This window comes from Rhinopithecus bieti, unplaced genomic scaffold (genome assembly GCF_001698545.2).
Source record: "Rhinopithecus bieti isolate Rb0 unplaced genomic scaffold, ASM169854v2 scaffold_6380, whole genome shotgun sequence".
Taxonomy (NCBI): Eukaryota; Metazoa; Chordata; class Mammalia; order Primates; family Cercopithecidae; genus Rhinopithecus; species Rhinopithecus bieti.
This window is the reverse complement of record NW_016806642.1, coordinates 664989-683625: the sequence shown is the minus strand read 5'-3', so window position 1 is coordinate 683625 and position 18637 is coordinate 664989. Positions and strand designations below refer to the sequence as shown.

Here is an 18637-nt window from a genome sequence, read left to right as displayed (position 1 = left end):
CCAGTCTGGGCTATGGAGTGAGACTCTGTCTCAAAAAAAAAAACAAAAACAAAAACAAAAAAACTTGCATTTTCTCTGACATTAATAGGTACACAAAACATGTTAATTTTCTTCTTCTTCATTTTCCTTTTGTTCTTATTGTGAGAGGTGGGGAGATATGGAGAGAGATGGAGTGAAGTTGGCAAAATGTGAAGATAAAAGTGAAAGACAGTAACAGCATTTCACTAAAATGTTTTCCTTAGCTTTTGAAAACTGTTAAGATTTATCCCACCCTACTCCTCAAGCCTTCCAAGCTAGACATTTCTATAGAAATGTTTGTGTTGTGTTACTCCATATCTCCCTTTGGTTGAGTATAGGAGTAAATAGAAGTTGATGTTACTTTTAGATCAAGCTATTTCTGAGAATCTGAATGTGATCATCATGCCTCTCTTTATCTTTCTTCTTCTACCTGTCCATCATTCTTATGCTTGCTTTCCAATTCTTTTCCTTTTTTTCTCTTAGCAATTTGGGATCAGAAATGATTCTAAGTAAACTTTCAATCTTGCTCTTAGGTGTTGGAATCAATGAAATACAGGATTTTATTTTGAATAATATTGAAGGAGGTGTGGGTTAACTAATATATCACTTTTATAATATTAAAGCTTTTGATATTATTTTAAATTATAGCAGGTATTGATAATCATTGAAATAATTTTCAAAATAATTATTTTCAATTATTTGACTAAAAACATTTTAATTTCACTTTTTTTTATTATACTTTAACTTCTGGGGTACATGTGCAGAATGTGCAGGTTTATTACATAGGTACACACGTGCCATAGTGGATTGCTGCACTCATCAAGCCGTCATCTACATTGGGTGTTTTTCTTAAACTCATAAAAATTTTCTAAATGTCTCTTCTAGATCAGAAGGCATCAATAGTTTTCAGTCACATAGGACCAGTGATTCCACGTATGAAGTTCTGAATAGGTTTTAAATTACTTATTTATTATATGGCTATGAAATGGATTATGGTTTTGGTTTTCCAAAACTGACATTGCAAGATGAAACAATTAGTGAGAATACTTGCTTTTGTAACTGAGGAAGGACAGTAATGGCTAATAATTAGGATGATGAGACAGCATTTAAGAGCACTTTTTTGAGGTACTCTAATTTCTCATCTCATCTTGAAAATGTGAAAAAGATGAGACATTTGGGATTTCTTTTTTTTGCTGTTGGACAAACATGTTTGTTATTTATTGCTGCAGTAACAAATTAGCACAAACCTAGTGGCTTAAAACAACTGTTTTACAGTTCTGGAGGTCAGAAGTCTAAAATGGGACCACACGACCCATTCCAGAGTGTTATTCCTGGAAGCTCAAGGGAAAAATGTGTTTCCTTGCCTATTTCAGCTTTTAGAAGCTCCCTATGTTCCTTGGCTCATGGCCCCTTCCTCTCTCTTCAAACTCAGCAACATAACATCTGTACTCCTCTCAGATCTCTGCTTCTGTTGTCTCCTTCTTTCTTTTTTCTTCTGCCTCTCTCTTTCACTTATAAGAACACTTGTGGTTACACTGAGCTCACCTGGATAAGCCAGGATAACATCTCATAGCAAGATAATCTTAACTTAATTACATTTGCCCAATCTTAATTTCTTTTAGGTAACATATGCACAGGTTCTGAGGATTAGGACATGAACATCTTTGATGGGCCAATATTCAGCTTACCATGGCAGTATCAGAATTCTGAAATCTTTGAAGTAAAAGGGGAAAAAGTTATGAAAGCTTCTAGGAATCAAGGTCATAAAAGGCAATCAAATATTGAAAAATGGGCATGATGAGAACTGACAGATGAATACCAGCAATAAATAATATGGCACAATGCAGCAGCAAATGTTTCAGATAGATAACAAAGACATCCACGCAAAGGTATTTTTTGCAGCTTAACAACAGCAAACAAAAGGAATAGAAAACAAGTAATAGAGTGAGAAACGGATGGGGTCAAGAAATATTTGTCAGAAAGGTGATGATTTAGAAAGTATATTGCCATTACTGTGAGAATAACAGAGTGGCACTTTTCTATTCTCAGTTTTCACTGGTGATCAGATAATTGACCTCAATGAGATAAAAAGAAGTCAGGGATTACTATGAAAATACGGTATTGGGATTCAGTTTTTTAAGCAAAATTTTGCCGTCTTCTGAAGTGGAAAGGTAAAAACTCAAATAGTCTGATGTAGGTATAAAAGCTTAATTTTCATTTTGGAAATCATAATATATATCTATAAATCCTATTTAAGTGTACACTAATTTGTTGTCCAAAAAATATGCACATGTTAGAACATAACGTTTTCATTGGTGATAATCAAAATGATGAATTTCTTGTTTCTCTCTCCACCTGCCCCCACCCCCTCCCCACCTTGTATCAGACAGTATACTTCTCTCCATTCTGTCTGCTGGCTTTAGTTCAGGCCTTCTTTTCCTATTTCCTGGATTTTTTTTTAGTCTAACCTGTCTCTAGATTTTTATCTACCCCTCTCTAATCTACTTTATATTATGCTGTTATATTAATTAATTATGTCATTCCATGCTTAAAAACCTTTAATTTATTGCTGGAGAATAAACTTTACACCTTTTGGTCTGACACTGAAGCCCTTCTAAAATTAGTTGCCCTGATATGAATGAGTGACGTGCTGCAGGGGAAAGAGGTGAGGAGTTGGGAGACCTTGGCTGTTGCCCAGTTCTACTGCTTACAGAACTGTGAACTAGGGAAAAGCAATTAGCTTCCATGAGCCAGAGCTACTTCGTCTTAAAATTGGAGAGTATCATAATGCCTGGATTAAAAGGTTGTTAAGGGAACCATATTTTTAAAACAATGACTATGAAAGCACTTTAAGTAGAGAACAAAATGTTATCCTTATTCTTGTTTGTGATTATTCTTCCTACCCTTTCCTCCATTGAATGTCCTTATGCACTATCTATTCTGAAGTATTTAATATTCTTCACAAATAGCCCACATTTTACTCTTGTGTATTAGTTTCCTATTGCTGCTGTAACTGCAGTACACATAAGTGTGGGGGCTTAAAACTATGCAAATTTATTATCTTATAATTCTAGAGGTCAGAAGTCAAAAATGGGCCTCAGTAGGCTAAAATCAAGGTGTTGGCAGAGCTGTGTTTCTTCTGGATGTGCTGAGGGGAATTGTCTTTTTGCCTTTTCTGGCATCTAGAGGCTGCCCACATTCCAGCAATTGCATCACTATGACCTCTGCTTTTGTTCTCCTGTCTCCTTCTCTGACTCACACTCCTGTCTCCCTTCTAGAAGAAGTATTGTGACCGTGACCATGTTTAGGGACCACTTAGATAATCCAGGATGATCTCCCCATCTCAATTCCCTTAATTTAATCACTCTGCAAAGTCCCTTTTGCCCAGTAAGGTAATGTAGGGTTAAGATATAGAGAGTTCCAGGGACCATTTTTTTTTTTTTTTTTTGTCTACCACATTTTGTTTAGTTTCTCCTTCTACCTTGGGTTTGCTACTCCCATAGAACAAGTGCACATCCTACTTAAGTGTCTTCTTTGCCACAAACCTTTCCAATTACTCCCAATTGGAAAAAAGTCTCTTTCCTTAGTAAACTCTCTGTGATAGGAGAAACATTTTTAATGTGGTCACATGTTTCCTCCACCAGTCTTCTACTGGATATTTTGAGTGTTGCTTTCTTAGTTACTCTCCACTTCTCAGATTTCTGAAGATGGGTGCTGACAAAGGACCCACGGGGAGGGCAGACTATGAGTGAAAGACATTATTGTTTTAGAGCTCAGAGAGAAATCCTCCCATTGCTTTTCATAGTGCCGTGAAAGAACAAAATAAAGGGTTTTAATTAGTTGGCTATAAGCAGCTTCTTGGACCTTCTTAAGTGATTTTGAGAAAAGAGACAAACAAGAAAGAACAAGCCTAGCAGTTACCTGTTTTTTACTAAGCACTGCCTAAGGATTAGGATGCTTAGCTTCCATCATAAACTTGACTTACAAGAGCCAAAAGTGTTTGAGAGTAAGACTGAGTCAACTGGTTCACAGGTCTTAAGTTTAGAAAAATAAGAATTTTTTTTTTTCACTGGACTGGAAGAGTGGAAGCATAGTCTATTTCTCTTAGACATACATAATGCGTAATACATATATATTTTGCTTTTAGGATCACACATTTATTTCTAGCTAAATCCCAATATCTTTTAGCATTAGAATTTAAGGCTAACATAATTGTGACTAAAATTATAGTTTAGTCATAGAAAGAGATTAGCAGGATTCTTTCTTCTTCTTTAAAGAAATATTTATCTAAAAGATTTTATTCATAGTTCACAGGTTGGGTTTTTTAAAAAATAGAGATAATTTTTAATTAAAAAAAAACTGGATATCTTTCTCTACCTGATGATAATTATATAGATAATACAATACTTACTGACTAAGTTTTAAAAAAGTGATTATGGACAAGGAGAGGTGTTTCAATGCTTAAAATAAAACAAAAACAAAACCTTCTCTAATAGAATAAGGTTATAAAGTAATCAGAATTCATCAGCAACAAAGTTTAATTCCATGGTACTGTACCGTTATCTGTCAAACATTCTTACAATTAACAGAAAATATCTCCCAGCGTTTCCATGGTGCTAGAGCATTCCAGAACAGCCAACCCACACAGGGCTGAGGAGCTATAAAATATTAATTCAGTACAAGTATGCATCCGACAATCTTAACATTTATTATAGGTTATAGCAATTTTGTCCTAACAAATGATTCAGTTAAAATGAACACTGCCAAATATTGGAGAACAGACCACACCTTCCCACTTTCTCAAAAGACAGGTTTTTTTTTTTTTTTTTTTTTTTTTAAAGCTTAAGATAATAAAGACTATTTGCACAATACAGAGCTTTTCACAATCACCATTTATATATCATGAGGGATAAGGAAGGATGAGGGTTGAACACCCACTGGAAATGTAGCTAGGGCAGGTATGTAGGGGGCAGGGTGGGAGATTTTAGGGGCACAGCTAAAACAAGTTCATTTCCAATAGGACTTACTTGTTCAGGAATCAAAGAACTGATAATTTGAAGTGGAAGAAAGAGGCTCTTTTTTCCTAACCAATGCCAGAGGAAGAAAATATCTGAAAGGGAAGAAGGGGGCTTGGATCCTGTTTGACCAATCCTAAGAGTGGTTCATCAGGGTGCCAGAAATAACACCACTCAGACAGGAACCACACTACATGCTGAACAACTAAAAATTGTCATTTCTATTCCCAGTCAGAGAGATGGCTTCATATAAGGTTTCTGTAAACTAAGCTAGTTCTCTTATGTCAGGATAGGAGTATTCATAACTTGTGAATGAGAAGCTTCTTTCATTAGGCATATTTCCCCCTAAAACGTTCCCTTTATTTGTTAAAAATATTTATAGTATAAGAGGCTGAGATTAACAGTTAATTATTTTTAGAACTAATGAAAAGTCTAACAAATAACATTTATTACTCACTCTTGTCGCTCAAGCTGGAGTGCAGTGGCACGATCTTGGCTCATTGCAACCTCCACTTTGTAGGTTTAAACGAGTCTCCTGCTTCAGCCTCCCAAGTAGCTGGGATTACAGACATGCATCACCACAACTGGCTAATTTTTGTATTTTTAGTAGAAGCAGGGTTTTGTCATGTTGGCCAGGCTGGTATAGAACTCCTGACCTCAGGTGATCTGCCCACTTCGGCCTCCCAAAGTGCTGGGATTATAGGTGTGAGCCACCGCACCTGGCTTCTGTAATGTCTTTACAGTGACTCATTTTGGCATTAGTCATTCCTTTAACTATCATAGCTGGCACTTTTATCTGAAATATTATAGTGAAGAAAGTCTGGTATAGATTCCAGGGAGCTATAATGTTAACACCAGTGCCTCGTTTGCAAAGTATTTGGGAAATGGAAAGGGATTTCTTATTCAAGAATATTTAAGCCAATATTTTCTCACCCTCTCATCATTGATTGATTTTTTTACTCTTTCTAGATTTTCAGATACTCATGGCCAGGGTCTGTAGACATTGTCTTTTAACGCATGAAGAAAATATGAGTACCTAAATACACATGTCTTAAATAAGAAAATAAACACTTCAAACAACAAACTAAAACCTTCTTTTTACTATTAAAATGACTACTCCCAACAGAGAAATGAGCACGGGAATGAAAAGGTAATTCACAATAATTTAATTATGAAAACAATACTATAATTGTTAATAAGACCTAACATTTTCCAGTTTTTTAATTACTATTTTATTTTATTTTTATGAGAACCCTAAGGAGGGGACTCTACTATTATTATTCTTGTTTTGCAGAGAATTTCTCTAACTTACCTAATATGACACAACTCTATGCAGAGAACCAAAATGCAAATATAGACCATCTGATTTTAGAGCCCAGGCTTTCACCATTTCCAAACTGATGGATGGAAGGAAGGAAGAAAGGGAAGAAAAAGAGAAAGAGAAGAGAATAACGGTCTACTCCTTTTACCTATCAACTTGGCAGCTTTTGATTTCATTGTGGTTTTTAAAGATTAATTCTCAATGTTAGTGAAGGCTGGAGGAAACTTGAACTCATTGTATTTGTGGGACTATTAATGATATCATCTAACTCCCTTGCTAAAGCAGTTGACTCAGGAATGAGCACATGACGCAAATTCATCCAATGTGAAGCTTAGGCCTTTTGTTTGAGAACTGGGAAAGATGTGTTTTATTCTCTGAACCTCAAGGAGTAAAAGTGTATCTCTAAGAGTTCTTTGCAGCCCATTTTGTATCTGTGAGGCTCATATCACTGTAGGCAGAGCAGGAGACCAAAACAAGCAGGGTTCTTGGTGGCATTGTTGAGCTACTGGAGAAAACCAGTTCTGTGACCTGAATTATTTCTAGACTGTATTTATGAGATACATTAAAAAGGCTTTATTTAAGCCATTCCATTGGTTGAGTCTTTTTTTTTTGGCAAATGGCAACTGAAGACATCGTGGTTGATATGCACATCAAAAGTCTTAGCATTTTGAATTTGATTTGACTAAGCAATTTCAGCATAAGGATTTTATAATAATGATATAATCAGGAGCAATGTGCAATGATAAAGCTATAAGAATGTAGCACTTTATTCTATAGGATAAAACAGTATGAAGGAAAACATAACCAAATTACTTTGTTTTAAATAGCAAAACATTGGGAAAAAAACTAATTTTCCAACAACAGAGGATTGACTGATAAATTCTGGTACATTACTAGAATAAAATAGTATGGTGACGCAATATTATAATGCCACAGGCAGTTTCCTAACACAGAAATATTTACAGTATATTTAAGTGAAAAAGGCAGGTTAAAAACATATACATGACTGGGTGCGGTGGCTCACACTTGTAATCCCAGCACCCCATCTCTACAAAAATAGAAAAAAGAAGCAGGATGTGGTGGTACACGCCTGTAGTCCCAACTACTTAGGAGGCTGAGGCAGGAGAATTGCTTGAACCCAGGAAGCAGAGGCTGCAATGAGCCAAGATCACTCCACTGCACTCTGGTCTGGGTGACAGAGTGAGACTCTGTCTCAAAAAAAAAAAAATGCTTGCTTTTGTGTATATATGTGAAAGCATATAGATAATATTGAGCTGTTTAAATAAACTATACTATCAAAATATTAAATATATTAAACTAATTTAATTAGATTAAATCAATATTTTATCAAACACGTATATATATGCACATACACATGTATTAAAGAAGTATAAAGCTCTTAAAATATTATTTCTGAAAGCGGGATGCTATAGGTAATTTTAAATTTTATTTGTATTTTCAATATTTAAGGATATACATTTTGTCAAATAATAATGAAGGCTATCGCTGAATAACTAGAATTTATCTCAACTTGAAGTGCACAATGTTTGAACTCTTAACAAGAGTTTATAATGTTTCTACGCATTCCTCTAATGCATGAATACCTAACACCACTTTCAGGGAAGCCCTCAATGCCTATTGCTTGCAGAAGCAGAAAAGTTCTCACTGCCTGGAGATTCAAGGTTGGAGTCAGAGCTGATCTTCTAACCTCTCCCCTGGCTCCTCTGCTCATCTTTAAGCATGTTGTGATTTTTTTCCCTTTTCCTTGGAACTTAGCTCTACAATTTTATTTATTGTTCCTCCCTCCCCAGTTCTGTCACTTCAGTCACATCTTTAGGGTATTATTTATTTTTATTTCACTCCCATCTTCACCATTTTTCAACTTCATAAGCTTTCTATAGGCACCTTTATGTCTTTTCCCCTGCCTTACCTAATTATGCTTTTGTTAATTCCTTCATTTATTGTTTTACTTTTTCATTCACTTATTTTTTCACTTATTAAGCTATGTCCCATGCAAAAATTCACCCATCTCTCCATCCATCTATCCATCTCTCCATCTATCCATCCATCCATCCATCCATCCATCCATCCATCCATCCAGGCATTCATCCCTTCCTCCCTTAATAGTCTCCAGCATGGGTCAGATGCTGACAGGCACAACACAACTCATAGAGAGTAAATATACGACATGCCTAATTCTTTCTTACACTATTGACTAGAGGCATCTAAATGAACGGTTGGCATTAAGGAGCAAAAAAGAGGGCCCAGTAATTAAGTGAGGGCGGTAGAAGTAAGAACCAAAGACACATTTCTGGTTAGGTTTTTACAGAAAATTTGCCTTTCCCCTTTCCTCTTCAGACAAAATAAGCTTTTTAAGCTTTCATCTTAGCCAAGCATATCTCTCATTAAGTCCTGCCTTGACTCTCTCAGACACTCAATACTCTGTTTTCATTCTCACTTAATATTAAGGAAAGAGGGAGGCCGAAGCAGGTGGATTACCTGAGGTAGGGAGTTCCAGACCAGCCTGACCAACATGGAGAAACCCCGTCTCTACTGAAAATACAAAATTAGCTGGGCATGGTGGCACATTCCTGTAATCCCAGCTACTCAGGAGGCTGAGGCAGGAGAATCTCTTGAAACCGGGAGGGGGAGGTTGCAGTGAGCCTAGACGGTGCCATTGCACTCCAGCCTGGGCAACAAGAGCAAAACTCCGTCTCAAAAAAACAAAAACAAAACAAAACAAAACCCAAAACAAAAAACAGAAAACAAAACAAAACCAAAGAAGCTTGTTTAGACTTTGTACATAGCCTGTGCATTTACTAGGATGTATATTCCATGAAGGCAGGGATTTTCCTTCATATAATTAACTTCTGTATGCTGAACAAATATTGATTGGATGGTGAATAAAAGAATGGTTTGAATTTTGCACTCAGTCCTCCCTTAAATCAGAAATCAAAAGAACAAACTTTGCTTTCATCCCTTTTGCTTTTCTCTCCCCTTTTCTTCACTTGAGGTAATTTTGTCTTATGTTGCTGGAGAAAAGGGTTTATTCTACAGCAATGGAGTTAGGATCAACTGTGTGCAGACAGCATATATGTGTGGAATCATCTCACATCATCCAGTGCTATACACATTTCAACCATGCAGTTTTCCCTTAAATGATGCATATTCTCCTCCTATGGTCTGTTGCCTATATTATGATATGTCAATAAATGAAACCAATAAATGTAGCTATAATTTAACTGACTTTAAAAAAAATATTCAATTCAATTAAGATGGTTAGTCCTGTAGCTCAGTGCACATACATCTTCACACAGGCCACACCAACTTTTGCTCTTTGGATCAACTACATGAAAGTTGAAGCTACATATAGTGCAGATGGAGCTATATATGGTGCAATTTTGGGCCATTAGCCATCATTTGCACAGATTTATAAATGAGTATTTGTGTTTATTCTCAAAAGGGGATTCCTCAGGGAGTTGGAAAGCCTTCTTGAGAGGTTTGATAGTTCTTTGTTTACCCAGAGCCCTTTTTCAGAGGGTAGGAAAGTCACTATGGTTGAAGTCAGCACATTGGTTCTCACATGGGCTAAGGCTGCTTAACTAAAGGTCGGTGCGAATGCCGGTGCTCCTCCAGGGATAAGAAGCAGATTATTTAAAGATTTCATTCCTAGAGCTCTGCTTTTGTGTGGGCTTCCCCTCAACTTGCAATTGTGGACTCTTGGAATTCTTCATGAATACATTCTTAAAGTCATAGTCCCCACCACATTTTTTTAAAATGTGGATTTGTTTTATTATTTTTAAAAAACTAAATATGAATGTTTCTCATTACTGGAATAATTCATGTGCGTGAATAAAATTTATGAAATATAGAAGGTCATAAAAAGGAAATGCAACTATCCACAATTCCACTATATGGAGATAACCCTTTATATTTTGATATATTTAAGTCTTTTTCAATGACTACACGTATGTGTATATTCTTTTATAAAAATAGAATAATTTCATGTGACCTGAATTCAATCACTGAACATATCTTAAACAGTTTTACTTGTCAGTAATATTTTTTGCAATTTTATATTTTAAGGTTGCATAATATAGCATTGTATTCATGTGTCATAATTTATTTGTTTTTCCATTGTCAGGCATTGATTTTTCAGCTACCCTAAATCATCCTAAAAGATAAATCTTTGTAATGAACTGTATAATTCCTTTGGGATAAATTTCAAGATCTGGTATTTCTGGGACAAACGTGGTACACGTATTTTCAAGGCTTTTATATATATACTCCAATTTTTCCATACACAGAAATAATTTATTGCTCCACCCACTGTGCCTAACTGTGCATGCTTCTATGTACAGCCTCAGTGCAGCTATTTTTTCCTTCCTTCATTATATGATTTAAAAAGGATTTACCCTACCTTGGTGCCAAGGATGGCCCTGAATGCTTTAAGCCAATCTCCTTTTCTACAATGATTGGTCCAGGCATGAGTATTTAACACAGACCTAATCCAATTGGATTGTGCCATTTCCCTGGATGTGATGATTAGTTAAGAATTGGTCACATGACCTAAATTTATCCAATCAGAACGGATGTCAGGCATGTACTGGTTGAGAAAAGTGATACACTTTTTCCCAATGACATGCTAAGAAACTGACTCCTGGAATTACTGGAGCTGGCCATTTTGCCTCCATAATGGTAGCCACCTTAAGCACAATGCAGATAGATAGAACTGATCTAAAGTATTAGAACTGGAGCTGGATCACTGATTAAATCATGTCTAAAAACAAATCTACTTCTGCATTTGAAAACTTTAAGAGTCCACTCATTTTCGTGAAGTTATTTTGAAGTGATTTTCTGTTATTCACAACCAAAACATTTAAACTAATAAATCTGTGTGCTCTTTTAAATAAAACATTTTTTGGTAAAATACAGGCAAAAAAAATAGTTCATTGCTGTTTTTATGTTGCAAAGAATGAATTTTTTAAAATATATATTATAATTGGCCATTTTGGTTTCCCTTCTTTATGAATAACTGTTTGGCGATTCTATAAATATTTTTAAAGAATGTGTCTTCACATGTTCGCTTTTCTTACAGAATTAAAAGGGGAAGAGAGATAAACCGCCTCTGTTAGTCAGATTCATTGGAAAAATTTTATCCATATTGTTTAGCTTGTTTATAAAATTTTGAATATTATTTTAACATATTCAGAAATATATAGATTTTGTATATTAAATTTATCACTTTGTCTTTCATAGATTTTATCTTGGCTCATATTCTTTGCCATTCTAAAGCCAGAGAGATAGTAATTTATATTTTCCTCTAGTTCTGTATATTTGTGCTTATCTACACGTTTAAATTTTTCTTTAATTTAAAAATTATTTTGGTGCACTGTGTATGATAGGGCTAAACTTTACTGTCTTCCAGATAGTGACAGCAACTAAATATTTGAGGCAAATAATCTTCAAATATAAAATACCAATACACCATTTGTTGTTTTGTTTTCTTAAATTTCCTCCCTGAAAAGTAGGAAAAGTTTTCTTATTGGTTTTTTATTCAAGGTGTGATTTTAAAATCCATTTTTTATAAGCAACTTTTATTCTGAATTGTATTTTGGCCCATGTGGGGTGTTGGTGCTATGACTAAGATTAGATGTTTCTATGGCTGCAGATTACTTTTTTTTTAAGAGACAGGAACTTGCCTTTATCTTTCAAGTCCTATACAAAAGGCCTAGCAACTAGCTCACTGTGTCCTATAAATACATTTTACCAACACTTTGTAGTGGATATTCAAACAGGAAGTGGAGAACCAGGAACTAGAAAAAAATAGTCGTCCTAAATCTGCCGTTCAGAGATTAACACCAACAAAAAGGACCATGACAGTTCTTTATTTTTTCTTTGAATTGCAATCTTTTATGTCCCAACCACATAGAGATGGGAAAAGAAATTTTAGGCCTTATGGGGAATTTTCTGATGAAAAGTATTCAGAGGACTTTGGTACAGAGCCGCTTAATGAAGTGAAAAAGATTTAGGCCGTTTGTGAAGGCCTGCAGTGAAAACAAGCACGTCACAACGATTTAAAAGTCGGGTGCATTTTAGCAGATTTATATAAGGGACACAGGGCTGAGACTGTCCCATTATTGCAGGATGATCTCATACTAAGTGGACTGAATGGGATACTGATTCTGTTTTGGATCAGTAGGCCTGTGTGGTGAGTGGACTCGACTGTGTGTTCTTCAGAGTGTAAGGGTCTTTATGGAAATGATGGTTTAATTTAAATGTGATAGAATAAATAAAAAATAGAAATTGCCAAAAGAGGGCATGGAATGCTGGAAAGCTTTTATACATATTTACAATGTCCTCTAATGCCTACATGGCATGAAGAAATAGAACTAGGATGAGTGAGTGGACTCTACTCTGTGCTCTTCTGAGTGTAAGGGTCTTTATAGAAATGATGATTTAATTTAAATGTGACAGAATAAGTAGAAATTGTCAAAAGAGGCCGTGGAATGCTGGAAAGCTTTTATACATATTTATAATGTCCTCTAATGTGTACATGGCATGAAGAAATAAAAATAGGAGAAGTGAGTAGTGGTTACTCCAATTGATTTTTGCTCCTAAGTATCATTTCCATCTATTTTAACCTATTCACATATATTACTACCGCTTTAAGCTGGACCAGGGATTGGCAAACCTTTTCTAGAAAGGGCCAAATAGTAAATATTTTAGGTTTTGCAGGCCATATGGTCTCTGTTGCAACTCAACTCTGCTGTTATAGTATGACTACAACCATAGACAATACGTTAACAAACTGTTGTGGCTGTGTTCTAATAATACTTTATTTGCAAAAACAGGTGGTGGCCCTGGTTAGGCCTGTGAGCTATGGCTTGCTGTCTCCTGACTGAGACCTGTGGCATCTCTCACCAGGGGTTTTGTAATGGTTTCTCTTACTTACGATGAGTTCACTTCATTTCAGTTCCATAATCATTTATTGTTTTAGGGATTCACAATGCAAGCATCCTGTCCTTGAAGAAGTCCAGAGGAAACACAGATGTGAAAGCCCACAACATGAAAGGAACGAGGTAGGGTTGCTCTCTTTATTGCTAGCAGGTTGGCTTTCTAGAAGCGATTATCCTTTGCTTCCTCTGCTAAAACTCATTTAGTTGTACCTTGTGCCATCATCACAACTTTTTAGTGAGGCAAGTTTGTCTTTCATTATTTGATGATCTTTCCTATAACCATCTTCCTAGACTCATCTTTTTCATTTTCTACTTTCACACCTTAAGTTCTAACCACCACAAAACATAGTACTAGCTACAGAACAACATACACCATCATGCTCTTTTACACTCTGTGCTTTTGCATATGCTGTCTTGGAATGACCTCCCTTTAGTATTCCCACATCCAACAAAAGGAAGAATTTTCTAACCAGGTTTCTGAGGATTGTAATGGACTACCTTGTGGGGTGGAGGAGAGGGAGTTATGGGGAGTTCTTTCTCACTTGAAGGTATTCAAGCAGGGATTGGCTAAATACTTGGCAGATTTATCAATGTTGTTAGAGTCTTGCCCTTTAGCAGGCCCTGAAACCAACCCTGGTTGCTACAGGTGTTGACTGATCATGGCACACACCTGTATTCTTTTTCTGAAGATTTTCCTAAGCTGATGGGAGCCACCTTCCCTGGAGATGCCTTTAGCCCTCTCCCTTCTTTCTCCCTTTATCCTTTCTCTTAACTCCAGCTTGCAGCCAATGACTGCCTGATGTGGGGGTGTAACCACGCAGTAACCTTGCTGTTGGAAAGACCAACTCTGTTAGAAGAGCCCCCCAGAGGACCAGGGTATGACTGAAATTCTCCTGAAACCACATCTATGCCTAATTTCTTCCTCTGTCCTGTCCTGCTTCACACCTTTGCAGGTTTCTTCTGAGAGCATTTCTTTAATGAATTACTTATAAAGGAATCTTAGAAGAGCCGTAAGATTAAATGACTGTTAAGATTTCATATTCATCTACATGATTCTGAGTATGAAAAGAAGGCATTGCATGGTTGAGTTAAAAATATGAATTTTGAAATCAAACAGAATGGGCTTCAATCCTATCTGTACTACTTAGTGGGTCACCTAGGTAATTTTAGCAGTCTCTAATTCTCAATGTTCTCATCCATAATATTGGGAAAATAACAGTATCCACCTGGAAGAGTTGTGAGGATTAAAAGAAATAATGCATATAAGTTTAGCAGTGTCTGGCCATAAAATATGTTTAATAACATTTAATACTTTTATGATCATCATCCTCATTACTATATTTTTCCAAATAGAAAATACAAAGGTGATTTTTATTTGTTTTAATGCAATAAGAAAATTGTCTGGGTAAAGTAACAGGAACTGTGAAAAATGCACATGCTTGCATTTTATGGTGTTTGATGAATATATTTGGTTTCCCCACTGAGGACAGTCTTGTCTATGTACTTTTAGCCAAGTTCATAGCATATATTTATTAAATATTTATTTCTAAATATAAAGACATATTGGATTAAAAAGGGATTTAAATTCTTGAGTAGTCAGCAAACTGCAAACAAAAGATTAAACATAATTGAATTTAAGAAGGGAAAACAAATCCATGATTTGTATAAAAAGTGGTACATTCTAATATGTCTAGTCTTGTTATGCCACACATATGTGACCCATGCATTACAGACTTTGCCATAGTCTAGAAATTACAGTCCTTTTCAATGCCCAAATAAGAAGTCTGATTCTCAAATACACTTGAAATCAAAAGTCCTGCCATTTTACCAGGTTCCCAACTCTTATCATGTCCCAGAATTCTTGACTAACATGTTCACTTCACATATTCCACAAAGCTGTCTGGATGTAGTTTGCTGTTTCACCCAGCTTTCGGACTGTGGGCCTTTGCTCCAATGTTCTGCAAGTTACTTACTGGGGTCTTGGGAGTGGTTCTTCCTCTGCTGCTACTCTCCTCTAAACTACTTTGCTAAAAGTGGGGACACAATTTCATTCCTTAATTTCCCACAGCATAATTGAGCCTGAGCTGCTATGTCCATCTCAGGTTACTGAAGATTTATGGATGGACAAAGAGGAATGAACAGTTAGGGCAGATTACATTTTCCTAAGATGGCCACACCATCCTAAATGTTCTTCATGTGATGGGTGATTCTATTAGATTTTATTGCTGAATACCAATTTACCAAAAATTTAGTGGTTTCAATAATACCTATTTATTATCTCTCACAGTTTCTGTTGATCAGAGTCCAGGCATGGCTTAGCTGGGTTTTCTGCTTCAGGATCTCACCAGGCAATGATTAAGGCATTGCCTGGACTACATTCTCATTTGGAGGTTCTGGCTGGAAAGAAGTCACTTCCAAGCTTGCTCAGGTTTTTTCCTCTGTAACTTGCAACTCTAGGCCTGAGACTGTCAGTTCCTAAAGGCCACCTAGTTACTTGACATATGAACCTATCTATAGGCAGTTTGCATCAAAGCAACTTGTTTCTTCAAGGCCAGAATAACTTTGCTTGCCAGTCTGTCAAGATGACTCTTATATGGCATAATAGCATCCCGGCAGTGACATCACACATCTTTGCTATATAACATACAAGTCTGCTCAGGCTGTCATACCAAAATACCATAGATTGAGTGACTTTATGACAAAAATTTATTTTCTCACAGTTCTAGAGGCCAGAAGTCCAAGATCAGGGTGCCACTATGGTTGATTTCTGGTAAGGACTCTCTTACTGACTTGCAGACTGCTACGTTTTTGCAGTATTGTCACTCGTTGGAGAGAGAAATAGAGAAAGAAATAGAGATTTCCAGTGTTTGTTCTTATAAGTACACTAATCTCATCATGAGTCTCCAACCTCATGATCTAATCATCCCCAATGGACCCGCCTTCAAATACCATCACATTGGGGGTTAGAGTTTCAAATATGAATTTTGAGTGAACAAAAAGATTCATTCCATAAAACAGCCTAATTAAGGTCACAGCATAACACCACATTTAACTCATAACAGAATCTAATCAAGGTTTTTGTCATACTTTACAGTTTAGAGGCAAGTAAGTCTTCAGTTCTACTTTCAAGGAGAATGAATTACATAAGTGTGTCTCTCGTTGGAGTCACCTTAAAGTGTGTTTGCTGTAGTAATGTTGACACACTCTTCCATCAAGAGGTGGGGACCAGTATGTTTCTTTCTATTGAATGAGTCCTTCTTTTTGACTTGCTTCTATTATGTAGGATGCAGTGGAAATGATGCTTTGTGACTTCTGAAGTTAGGTCAAAGGACGTGGTATAATCCTTTCCTTCCCTCGTCTCAAACTCTTTCTTTCATTCTTTATCTGTTTCAGGACATATGCCCTTGGAATCATGAGGTGCTGTGAAAAAAAAAGCCTATGACCCTGAAGCCACTATGTTGGAGAGACTTTATGGAAAGGCCCATTTGGAGAGGAGAGGCCATCAGTCAACAGCAGGCATCAACTACTTGACATAGGAGGGTAGTCTTTAGATGATTGCACTTTGTCATCTTTGAGTCTTCCATCTGAGACTGCAGACATTGTAAGGCATAGACAAGCCACCTCTGTTGTGCCCTGTTGGACTTCTTAATCCATAAAACCTAAAAGCAAAATAAATGATTGCTTTATATTGTACATGTTTATTAGTGTGAGAGTGATCTGTTGTGTGATCATAGTGACTGAAGCAACAATGAAGAAAATAATTTAAAACTAGCTAATCTACTATACACAATGGTTCCCAGACTCATATACTAAGACTCTCCATAAGAAGTCTTCTAACGGCCGTCTGTCTCCTTAGGGTCGGCTTTCTACCATGTTGTAGAGACTGCTCTACTGCTCAGTTGGAACATCTTGAAGAGATCCTGCCACTTCCTATTTGAATTCAGGCCCTCAGAAAGGAAAAACAGCATCCTAAAGAAGAAACAAATTCTAGATATTTGAAATATCACTGGCAATGAATACTTAGCCAATGGCAGTCCATGGGAAGTGCCTGAGCACCTTAATAATTTACAGCTTTTCATGCCATATGGGTTCCTTGCTTATTTTTACCTAGCCAAACTGTGTTTTAAACTGTCTCATCCTAAAGTGAAAATGTCTTCTCTTAGAGATGAGTAGAATCCTTAATATTTAGAGAAATAGAAAAGCTATTGACTGCTTTAAAATGGCATTTTTTTTTTCAGTTTTCAAAATATGAAGGTCAATGTTCAAACATAAAACCTGATGATTTCTATTCTATTCAAGAAGGTGGATTTGGAAGAGGCCAAGAGACCATTTCACTTTAAGGCAGGTTGCCTTTCTTGCTATCAATCTAAGCGTGGGTGACAGGAAGAGATGAGATGTTAAAAAGAGATTTACCCTATTCTATACTAAAGAAAGTAAGAGATGTGAATGGAGCAGTATCCCAAAATTAAGGGGAAGTTGCAGGTTTTGTTGTCATAAAATAAGAAGAATGAAATTCAGCAAACAATCCACATTCTTCAACTAAATTATTCCTGAAGGGCATTTGCTATTTAAAGCTTTAAACATCAAATATAGTTTCCTGGGAGATTTCTACATTTTTTTTTTTTTTTTAGTAATGGATTGTCACCTTGTCATCTGTCTCTCAGACTACTCTTCTTTAGTAGTTTGTGAAACCAGAGAACATATCACTTAAATTATTTGTCCTTGTGTATCTTATTTTCAAAAGCAGGACTCCAGGGGCAGTTGGGAGATAAAAGAAAAAAAATCTATGTATCTTATGTTCTATTAAATCACTGGGTCGTTTGTTTTTGGTTAACAATAACACCATCTGGTCTGTTAAAAATTGATTTAATAAATATGCTATGTGACATCAACTGCCCAGACAGATTTGCTCAAGGGACTAATGCCCAGAGTTTGAGAATCTTTGCAGGACTCATTAGTATACATTTGATGGAGGAATGCCCTCTGAATTCTAGGTGCCCACAGGGGATTTGCATATCATGGAGCTGAGGGGTTGTCCTCAGAGAATTACAGTCGGATCCTTTTCCTCAATATTTGTTCCCCTCTAGGGTCACTTGTCAGCCTCCTTTGCTTTTGAAGAGGGTGAGTCACTTTTTTTTTTTTTCTTGAGACAGGGTCTTGCTTTGTCGCCCAGGCTGAAGTGGAGTGGTGCAATCATGGCTCACTGTAGCCTTGACCTCTGAGGGCTCAAGTGATCCTCCCACCTCAGCCTCTTGAGCAGCTGAAGTCACAAGTGCATGCCACCACTCCTGGCTCATTTATTTTTAATTTTATTCTTATTTTTT

General features: G+C 36.4%; 1 long non-coding RNA gene across 1 annotated transcript in view; it reads left to right on the top strand.

The window, feature by feature from the left end:
* The window catches only part of LOC108532980 (uncharacterized), a 40231-nt gene extending 23384 nt beyond the window's left edge, over positions 1–16847 (top strand). Inside the window, exons 3-4 of the long non-coding RNA XR_001886614.1 lie at positions 13355–13436; positions 16707–16847. This is a non-coding gene — a long non-coding RNA (uncharacterized LOC108532980). The remainder of the gene's footprint in view (positions 1–13354; positions 13437–16706) is intronic.
* Positions 16848–18637: the final 1790 nt, after the last annotated feature.